The sequence below is a fragment of the Erythranthe guttata genome, chromosome 14 (genome assembly GCF_056151865.1).
Source record: "Erythranthe guttata isolate IM_541 chromosome 14, IM_541, whole genome shotgun sequence".
Taxonomy (NCBI): domain Eukaryota; kingdom Viridiplantae; phylum Streptophyta; class Magnoliopsida; order Lamiales; family Phrymaceae; genus Erythranthe; species Erythranthe guttata.
Genome location: NC_142546.1, coordinates 17,310,502 through 17,322,729, shown reverse-complemented (window position 1 = coordinate 17,322,729; position 12,228 = coordinate 17,310,502).

Sequence of the window (12,228 nt, the reverse complement as noted above, 5' to 3'; positions counted from 1 at the left end):
CTGGTTTCGTCTTTCTTTACACTTTTTCCGTTCATTATCTAAAGTGACCATGCATCCATTTAAAATGCATTATTATTAAAATTAAAATATTAATCTCAGGCTCTGATTCCGTCTCGTTGATAACTCCATCCCCACCCAATGGAAACTCCACTCGTCCGCGTCAACCACAACAACCACCACCACCACCAACAGCAACACCACCAACAACACTGTTGTTCCCGATACATAAAACGGGTAGTGAATTTAGTAAATTGGTTGAACAAATTAATTAGTGAAAATACGAAAAGATTATCTGCAATGAACGTAAATTTGCCGAGGCGAGTTGACTCTGTCCTTAAGACGAAATTTCCCCGCAACGGTGCTAACGGATTAAATGGAAATCGTCTCCCAAGATACAACGGCAAGGCTTGGAATAGGAGCACTCCAAATCCCAAGTACGACGAACTGTACTTTGTGTAGAACTTTTCGAGACAATCTGTGAAGGGTAGGCTTAATATGCAGTAGGCTTATTTTTTGGATTGAAGTGAGGAATTGTGGGAAAGTTATGGTCTATTTATAAGGTTCGAAAAGTAGTGTCCTTTGGAGCAAAAAGGTACCTTTGTTTGAATGGTTGCACCATTTCAAAGGTACCTTTTGTTTGAATGGTTGCACCATTTCGAGTTGAGCCAATTGGGAGTGGTTGCACCATTTCGAGTTGAGCCGAATGGTTTGCATTGGTTCGGCCGCACCAATTCAGACCAGTCAGACCAATCGAGATGGGCTTCGAGTAATAAGGGCACAATGGGTTAAAAGCCCATGACTTAATGTTTTTGGCCCGTCCCAATATTTTGATATATATACAACTCAGTACTTCTCTACTTTTCTAATGTGGGATAACTCAAATCCCACTTTCCTTATATTTTGGACTAGTAATTTTTTCATTCACCACAAAATTGGTTCTAATCCAAAATTCATTTATATACTCAATTAGACCGTACAATAACATTGATAAAAAATTGTTCATGACTCAATTTTTAACCAATTTTCCCAACAATCCCCCACATGAATGAAAACGAGGGCGTCGATTCTCTCTAGAGTTCCCACGAATAGTATTGCATCGGGATAGGTAGCATATAGCTTTGAACCTTCCGTAGTGGAGTTACATCGGATTTACTAGGCTGAGTAGTGAACGCGATGTCTTGAACTGTCAGCCGTTCGTGTAAACCAAGACAATGCAACCCACACAATACTATTCTCACATTTCCTTAGTTCTCATGATTGTGTCCGTTTTGGCCATGGACACACATCTTGGATTCATAAGTGTTTGTCAATTCTTTTGAAGCGGCCCTCACTTCATACACTTACATAGGTGATCTCCTATTAAAGGTATCCTGCCAATACCTCACCTTTTGTTACAAGGTTTTGGAATCATTAAAAGCTTTCGCTTATCCTTTACCCTCTCTGCAGGTAGCACTATTATATTTCGCGGGAATGAGTTAGGAATGAGTTCCTTAGTGCTCCACTGAACTTTCTTAGCTTAGTTGTCCCTTTTGAACCAGTTCTTGGGATCTCCAGTCAGCATGGTTGGGTTACCACCAAGATTGTCCTTAATTTATGGGTTTTAATCCCATTCCCCTAGATAGGCAATATGTTTGATCTCTTTAGTTGACTTTTAGTCGCGGATCCGCTATTAACCATTGATTTTCATAATCAATATTATTTCTTTTGAGATCAATTGCCTAATGGTCTTATGTGTACGAGTGTATCGATACTTGCCATTATACATGTCGTTTGTGCCCTTAACGTAACCGATTGGTTATCACAATTTATTCATAATTGTAGACACCGACTAAGTCCAACACGGAACATCCTCCAATAATTTTATAAAATTTATTCAACTTCTTTTCTAACCTTATCTCAAGTTATACATTCGAATTCGTCCATGAATCGAGCTATTCAATTTTGTTTGAGGATTTCCAAGATACATAATCTTAGTGGACTCAAATATCCAATGTACTTTCCTAATACAATAAGATATTTTCTTTAATGTAATCCATTTAAAGGCGATACTTAGATTACCTAAGAACCCTTATAATATCATTGAATGATTATTTATTTTGGAATTACATATTTACTAGTTTGCAATTCATTATGCTGCCAAGCTATCCAAAAATATTTGTAATTGAACCATTGTTCATCATTATTTTTGGCAAGGTAAACACTTGGTTTTTAGACAACTAGATCAATTTTCTAGTAGTGTCTCAACATGAGACTTTCAATAAGACTATCTTTGGTTTAGTGACTTTAATCTATAAGATTACATCGTCTAAACCCTCGTCTTTTGACATCAAACATAATTTTATTTTTATTTTCAATATTTTCTCAACGTTCAAAATAATATCATGATCATTATCTCATGATTATAATGTCGTCTATGGACATACACTTCCATGTGCTTTTAATGTAAACACACTGGTCACACTCGTTATTACGAGAACTATTTGATAACACAATTTTATCAAATATTACTTTAGAATCACTTAACGAGTTTCAATATCTTGCTATAAATAATCAAGATTTTCCATAGCTATTTAATTTAGCTTAATTGGACCACCATTTTAATTCTTCTTTTGAATAGTCCATCTAAACCTTAATGGTTTACTACTTGAAAGAAGACAATTGTCCATTTATAACTCATAAGTTAATAAAATAAAATCAAAATCAAACGTATTGATTTTCTTTGCCATCTTGTTGTATCTTGATTGTTCATCACTTTGATGATTTACCACTCACACATATATTAACTTGGTTGTTCATCACTTTGATGATTTACCACTCACACATATATTAACTTGGTTGTTCATCACTTTGATGATTTACCACTTACACATTTATAAGTTCTTTTATTACGAACTTATTTATTTTCTTATTTTACAAGAAAACACAATATAATCAATTTGCATCAAGAGTGACTATCTTGTGCACAATCATTATTTATCCACTTAATTATACTAGGCCTTACACCCCCACATTTCTAAATATTAATGTGATTACTGGTTAGGGCCTAAAGACCCCCACATTTTTTAAATATTAATGTGGTTAGCTCGGGGTATCTAATTTATGTGTTTAGGGCCTAAAGACCCCCACATTTCTAAATATTAATGTGGTTAGCTCGGAATATCTAATTTTCCCCACAAATTCTAGAGTATGTATTCTAGAATTTATCATTATGATATCCATAAAAAAAAAATTCCCAAGAGTTTCAATACTCATTTTTTTAATTCATTTGTCAAAGTTGCATTTTCCAACTTTCATTCAGATAGCATTTAAATGCTTTGAAATCCTTATTTTTATTTATCAATAAGGATACACAATGTAACAAAATACATTTCTTATTTAGTTAGAGAAATATATTGGATCACCAATATGATTTAATTACAAAAGAAATTGTATTTCAAGAAATCACAAAAAGAGAAATCTTCTCAAGATACTTAAATCTTGTCAACAAATGAGATAGTAAGATTTCTTCCTTTTCCTCAAAAGAGAAAATTCGTCAAGATACTTAAATCTTGTCAATAAACAAGAGAATATTAATCTCTTCAAATGGTGGTTGATCTCCACTATTCAACATTAAAGTTAGAATATATAAATTCTAATCTTAATCATTCATAATTTAGGATTGCATGTCCTAAACATGTTGTTCAAAATTCAGTCAAATCCAACGATTTAATTCTACAAAACGAGCTCTTAATTAAACTGCTCGAATTTTATTTCAACAAAACATCCATTGTTGTTAACAACTATTTCGGATCTTTGAAAAATCAAAATCCGATCTCATCCATTCACATTGTAGATCATTATTTTGCAAATGTGATATCAAATCAAATCGAACCCAACGACTCGATCTTCTTTTATGTTCTTGAGACAAGAACTACTCATGTGCTCTCATGAATTGAGCTTCTCTTTCTTTCTATTTTATTTCAAATCATGCTTTTAATTAAACCGTAGTATGATTCATATATTTAAAACATATGTACATCAATATTATAATAAACATAATATTTGACATGTGAGCACGTCTTTCATACTAGTTGATCATAGAAAGAAACAATATATCAAGCATATTATATCAACATATACATAGTATACACACGAGTATATAATAACATCAAATTGGAACATAATATTTCATGGCATAAATAAATTCATGTCCAACATAATGAATTGATAAAAATTCTATATCACGTAATCAATGCATGTCCATGCAATAACACAATTCTAAGGAATTAGTATGGCTTACGCAAATAATAATATGTATAATAATATTCCTCTTACTAAGTAATTCATACTTAATATACGAGACAAGTCTAATCGATCATGACAATAATAAAAACGTTAATAAGATCACGTACTCACATATTCAAAAATCAATCAACCGGACAGTTCCATATCAAATGAAAATTGGGAGAAAGTTAATCCCATATCAAACTATAAGCAATTTATGCAGATAAATATTGCATTTTCATGAGAAATATCATTAGTATAACACTTATCATGCGGTTTATAATAAACTTATTCAAATAATTAGCACATACGCTATCACTTTATTTTATTTGGGATAAAATTATTTCTATTATTAATGTACATACACAAACATAATGAACATCCATTAAGCATATATATTGTATATGGTTTACCATGCTTCCACATAGAAAATTAAACTATCATGCAATAATCCACCATTATATCATATAGCATTTCACAAATAGATATCTTATAATTAAAAAGCGTACCCGATAAATTATATGTTCGTCAATTCAAGATTTTGTGGGTAGCACCAAATCGTGTCAATATTATGGCAGTGCTGAATGATTTATTCATATCTCTTCCGTCTGAAGTCCGATTATGTTGATTTAATATGATCCAAATAGCCAACAAAATTATCTACAACTTTTATGTTTTACGTTTTCTGAGATTCGGACTGGATCATGATCAAAATAAGCCTTGAAGTCGGAATAGGTGTGCTGTAAATTTGCACCTACAATGGAACCAGAAAAAAATATTAAATAATATTCATGAATCGAAATAATATAAAACCTCATTATTGATCTTCGATTCAGTCTTCTTTCACCAAAATTTCGTGCATTGGACATTGATGAGGCGTTAATATGCGACGAGTTGCATTGGTCACGAACGGTTGTATTTTTTTCATGAAAAGGTGCATCGGCAGTTCTGCCACCCTTTCGTGTTTTCATCATAACTTCTTCGTACGATCTCCGATTGTGACGATCAAACATGTTCTGGAAAGCTAACTTGATTATCTACAACTTTTGTGAAATGTTAATTTGCCATATGCGGACTTTAACACCTTCGAAAATGGGCAGGAATGTGGACTTCATGTTCTGTCCGAACATGAACTTTCTATTTTCTTCTCCATCTCGTTTACCAACGTGTGCAGAAAACACAATTTACTAAATCACGAAAATTTCGTCTTAAGATTGTTGTTCCCGATACATAAAACGGGTAGTGAATTTAGTAAATTGGTTGAACAAATTAATTAGTGAAAATACGAAAAGATTATCTGCAATGAACGTAAATTTGCCGAGGCGAGTTGACTCTGTCCTTAAGACGAAATTTCCCCGCAACGGTGCTAACGGATTAAATGGAAATCGTCTCCCAAGATACAACGGCAAGGCTTGGAATAGGAGCACTCCAAATCCCAAGTACGACGAACTGTACTTTGTGTAGAACTTTTCGAGACAATCTGTGAAGGGTAGGCTTAATATGCAGTAGGCTTATTTTTTGGATTGAAGTGAGGAATTGTGGGAAAGTTATGGTCTATTTATAAGGTTCGAAAAGTAGTGTCCTTTGGAGCAAAAAGGTACCTTTGTTTGAATGGTTGCACCATTTCAAAGGTACCTTTTGTTTGAATGGTTGCACCATTTCGAGTTGAGCCAATTGGGAGTGGTTGCACCATTTCGAGTTGAGCCGAATGGTTTGCATTGGTTCGGCCGCACCAATTCAGACCAGTCAGACCAATCGAGATGGGCTTCGAGTAATAAGGGCACAATGGGTTAAAAGCCCATGACTTAATGTTTTTGGCCCGTCCCAATATTTTGATATATATACAACTCAGTACTTCTCTACTTTTCTAATGTGGGATAACTCAAATCCCACTTTCCTTATATTTTGGACTAGTAATTTTTTCATTCACCACAAAATTGGTTCTAATCCAAAATTCATTTATATACTCAATTAGACCGTACAATAACATTGATAAAAAATTGTTCATGACTCAATTTTTAACCAATTTTCCCAACAAACACCACCAACAACAAAACCAAACGGTGTTAGTTCGATGACTAGCGGAGTTGTGATGGTGATACTTGCCGTTTTCTTCCACATCTTCATCGTTCTTTAATTTCTTCATGAGGATCTTACCATATGTACCTTGGAACACTATGTGTATGCTAATGTGGCATGATTTAATAAGTTGGGTTCTAATTATTCCTTTGCCTGGAAATATTTATTTGTTTTTTTTTTCAAATAATTATTTGTCATTTGTCTTCTTTTTGTCTATTAAATAACGGTGGAGTACTTTGGTCATGTTCTTTGGTTTTGTAAGTGAGATCAATTGACATCAATTGTAGGGATGGTAATGGTTTAATTTGGTTTAATCTCTAATTTTGGGGATATGTTGGAGGGAGAAAGGCACATGTTTTGCATATGTCATCTATTTTAACCGTTATATATATGCTACATCCGGCACCCTTCTTATATCTATTACTAATTTAACCCTAATTATTTTTTTTTCTGGTGGTGGGTCGTCTGAGCATTGATTATCTGGCTTAGAATTATTTAACTTCGACATTAGTTGACATTTTTTTTTATTTTCAATTTTTTTCTAGCGACTAATCGTCGGAGCTCTGATTAGGTGACTTGCACTAGCTCAATTTACATTACTTGACTTCAACATTAGCTTTTTTTCTGATGGCGGACTATTGGAGTTTTGATTAGCTGACTTCAACACTAAAAGAGTCGGGTTTTCAGCTAATGCTTAGTCAGCAAAATCGGAGTTCCAATGACCCACCGTCGAGAAAAGGAGTTCAAAGAAAATGTTGTATGTCAGCTAGTGCTAAAGTGAGTTAATACTTAGTCAGCTAATCGGAGTTTTGACAACTTGCTGCAAGAAAAAATAAATAATAAAAAATAAAAATTCGAAAAGTGAACTAATGGTGAAACCAGCTAACGTGAAATTCAACTAATGCTTAGTCTGCTAAACAAAACTCCGACGATCAACTGGCAAAATAAAAAAAAAAAAAAGTTAAAAGAGAAAAATAAAATAAAAAGGGCGCATGTCCGATGCAATGTCAGCTAATGCAAGTTAGCAAATCAAAGCTCCGACGCCTAGTTGTCGGAAAAAAAAAATCAAAAGGAAAAAAAGATGGATGTGAGCTAATGATGAAATTAACTGATGCTTAGTCAGCTAATCAAAGCTCCAGCTTGCAGATGATCGCCTCGTGCTCTTAATATCAGCATATAACCTCTTTGTGGTTTATGGGATAACTTCCGTTAGTTTTCCGTCAAATTTAACTGCATGCGTCAAACTTCAATAGGGTCATCTGCAAAAATTAAAGGAAAAATGAAAGCACAAGAAGGTGATCTGCAAAAAAAATACTTTGACGTTTGACACACGCGGTTAAGGTTGACGAAAAAATAACGGAAGCTACCCCCATAAACCACAAGGGAGTAATGTTTTGATATTACAAGCACAAGGGGGTCATCTGCAAAAGCTTGTAACTACAGGGGATTTAAGTGTTACCCAAAAAAAACCATTCAAGTCGGACCGGACCGAATTGGTCAGACCGGGTCGGACTAGGTGGGATAGGGTGGAGGTGGGTTGAGCTAAATCTCAAATATATGTACGGCTATTTTAAGAATTCGTATTTTTGTAGGTTTATTTGAAATGAAAATTAAAGAGTGAGCTAATTTGTAGCAAAACTTTATTCCACAGGCCTAGTAATAGTAGTAGTTCGGCTAGATTTTTTCTACTCGTTTATGTTCTTTCTGCCAATGCACATTGTATTTTTGGAAATGATTTGCTTATCTACATTTGTTAATGTTGTACAAAATTATCGTAGTGGATTATGTTAATTTCGTAGTGTATTACGTTAATTTTGTAGTGAATTACGTTAATTAATGGATTTCAATGAATGTGTAGTGAATTTTATTTTCAATAAACCTACCGAAAAAAAAAAACTCAAATAAAATAAACTAAAATAAAAAAAAATATCCACATTGATGTGTGCGTGAGCTAGACAGAGTTTGTTTTACCCACCCGATAATTAAAATAAAAAAATTCGGCATCAATGTATGTAACATATAGAGATTTACAAAGAAAATTGCAAAATTTAAATGAAAAATAAAAAGAAAAGGAAACTGTCCGAGTAGACTAAGATTTTGCTAGTGGATTTACAAATATGATTTGTAATGAAAGAAAAAAAATGACCGGAAAGTAAGATATGAAAAAAAAATTAATTTATAAAAATTTACAAATTTATCATTAAAATTTAAGGGTCTTTACAAATAAGCCCATCAATGGGTACTTATTTATAAAGAAATCTAGATAAAAAAATTCATTTACCAATAAGTCCATATATGGTCCACATTTTTGTAAATGACTAAAATAACCCCTGTACTTTAATATGCTCTAATTTCATCATTAACTTTATTTAACCTCAATTTGACCCCAAATTTCACAAATTATTCAATTTTGACCCAAATTTTTTTTTCAAATAACATTTTTTTTTCAAAAAAAAAATTTCCCGCCGGATTCCGGCGTTGACTTTTCAATTTTTTTTTTTTCCGGATTTTTTCGCCGGTTTCCGGCGTTGACTTTTTCGATTTTTTTTCTTCTTTTCTTTCTTTCTGTAACCTCTTTTTCGTTTAAACAGCAATATTGTTGTGATTGACAGTAATATTAATTATATTATTGTTAAACACAGTAAAATTAAACTAAACTACAGGTTAACACAGTATTATTGTTATATTAATCTCTAGCACAGTAATATTAACACAACAAAACTCATTATTATTGTGTAATAGAGTAATATTACTATGTTGACCGTTCAACAAATGTAAACATAATAAAAAATCAAAAGAATTAATATTACTGTGAGTGACAGTAATATTACTATAACAACAGTAATATTACCGTCAGCCACAGTATATTACAGTAATAGACAGTAATATTATTACGTTACTCCATGAATAACACAAACAAACAAAAAATCCAGAAAAAATAATAATATTGACATGGTTGACAACAATATTACTATAACAACAATAATATTACCGTCAACCACAATAATATTATTGTGTTTACAGTAATATTACAATAATAGACAGTAATATTATTACGTTACTCCGTTAATAACTCAAACAAAACAAAAACCCAAGAAAAAATATTGATGTTGGTGACAGTATTATTGTGTTTACAGTTATTTTACTGTCAACGATAGTAATATAATTACATTGACTTGTCAACAAATCAAACAAAAAAAAAATAATAATATTACATTAATTTACTGTCAACGGCAGCACAATTACATAAATGTATTGTCAACGGCAGTACAATTACGTTAATTAACTGTCATTAACAGTATAATTACGTTAATTTACTGTCAGTGGCAGCACAATTGCGGTCAACGTTTAGCGGCAGACGTAAAAAAAACCGAACCAAACTAAAAAAAAAACCTTAAAAAAACACTAAAAAAATCAACCCCAAAATCGAAAGAAAAAAAAAACAAAAAAGAAAAAAAAAAACTTTTTTTTTTTAAAACTCAACGCCGGAATCCGGTGGTATAAAAAAATTGAAAAAAAAGTTTTGGGTTAAAATTGAATAATTTGTGAAATTTGGGGTCAAATTAAGATTAAATTAAGTTAAGGATGAAATTGGAGCATATTAAAGTATGATCCAAAAAAAAGTCAAAATTGAATTTTTTGTGGTCAAAATCGAATTTTTGTGGACAAAATTGATTAAATTGGGGTTACAATTAAGAATTGGGTATAAAGGGTTGGGGATAATATTGGTATATACATGAATGTTTCATTTATTTATAATAAATATTAAAGGAATTGGCTAATTAGTTGGGACTTATGCACAAAAACCCCTAAAATTTATTACGTGGCCTTAATGTTACTTACTTTTATATATATAATAACGATAAAGTTTACATTATGTTAGGCAGGGATAATTACACTTTTCGTCCCTATACATTACCACTTATACGATTTTCGTCCCTAAACAAGATGAAGTTACAATTTTCGTCCCTATACATGTCACTTTTATGCTGTTTATGTCCCTCCGTCTATTTGTCCAGTTAGTTTGGACGGAAAAATCGCACGTGCGCCGCACGTGACACACAAAAGCACCTCTACACCTCAAAACGTTCAGATTATTAGTTGACCACCAAGAATTTCACAATGTGAGACGACTGTTTGAGCTTCAACTCTTCTTCCGACCGTGCCATGATGTAATAATCCACGCCGTCGGACAGGTCTCCCATCGGAATCAAGGTTGGGGAAAATCGGTCCCGCAGATCCCAAGCCTCGAGCTCGGCGAGGCGGGTGACGCAGTAGAATAGCTTTTGCGCGGCAGAGTAAACGAAGGACTGGTAATCCCTGTTGTGGAGATTTGAAGACGGAGCGCCGATGGGGATCCACTGGGTGGTGCTGCGGCGGCTGGGGCAGCAGAAGGGCAGCCTTTGTTCCGGCCCGTACGTCATCATTGCGCGGCAGTTTTCTCCGACCCCCGATGGCGGCGGCGGATCCGAGGCTCAATACTTTGTCCTCAGCGAGGCTGTAGAACTTATAGACCATGCCGCCGCCTTCAAAAGCTGGTGGTAGCATCAGCCAAGGCGAGATTTTTGATGGCAAACTCGACGGGCAATGGACGGATTCAATGATGAATTCATAAGGAATTGAGAGATTTCGAAAATTGGGGCTTAGGGTTTTCCAGAGAATTTTGATATTTATAAAATTATTCTAATAATCTGAACGTTTTGAGGTGTAGAGGTGCTTTTGTGTGTCACGTGTGGCGCACGTGCGATTTTTCCGTCCAAACTAACTGGACAAATGGACGGAGGGACAGAAACAACATAAAAGTGACATGTATAGGGACGAAAATTGTAACTTCATCTTGTTTAGGGACGAAAATCGTATAAGTGGTAATGTATAGGGACGAAAAGTGTAATTATCCCTGTTAGGCAAGTTATAAATATTTTATTGTTGATAAGTTGCAAACTGTTTTATTCTTTGTGTTTATTTTATTCATCGTTAACACAACCATTGACGAGCATAAAGTCAACTCTACCACTATACAAAGACTTTTTGAAGCTTGAATAGAGTCAACTGTTCATCATGACAACTTGCTTCAAGCTAATCTGTATTCTCGTACACTACCTATTAAATTTGTACCTATTAATAATACTAGGTTATCGCCTTTCTATTGAATAAATTTATTATTATAAGGTAATTTTTTGTACCATGCCTAAGCATTATACTTTTACAATTATTTAAGATACTATACTATTTGAAATAGGGGGACTATTTACATTGTTAAACATTTAAATAAAAATATATTTTTCGTTGTAAACCAACCTCTATAAAGTTAATAATAAATAAAAATATATATCATTTTAATTTCTATTGAAAATTATTTTTTATTATTTAATAAGTTAACTAATTAATTACAAATTATTTATTTTATATAGTTATTTATTTTATATAATTATTTATTTAATTAACATTGAGTATATACATACACAACCTAAATCATCAAACTATTTAATATGTTCAAGATGTGATTAAATAAGTGAACCAAGGAAGTTATCAATTTAAAAAAAAAAAAGAAAAAAAAAAAGAAAGAGGTCATTTTCAGTCAGGTAATCAATGTTTAAAATATGAGGGAATTGCATACGACCCTAAAGAATTTAACTTAAATACACATATATCCAAACCAAAAACAGTTTCACAAATAAACTCACCTCCTTTTTTTTTAAAGTACCCATCGTGATATAATTTAAATCATTTTCATCCATTAAACCGTATTTAAACTTGTGACAACAAACAAATTAAATGAAATGCCCACGATGTTTAGTCTTCGAATTTCATATTATTATTTATGATTGACGATGATGATTGATCGATGATGAAGTTTATGATGATGATGATCACGTATTATTCTTA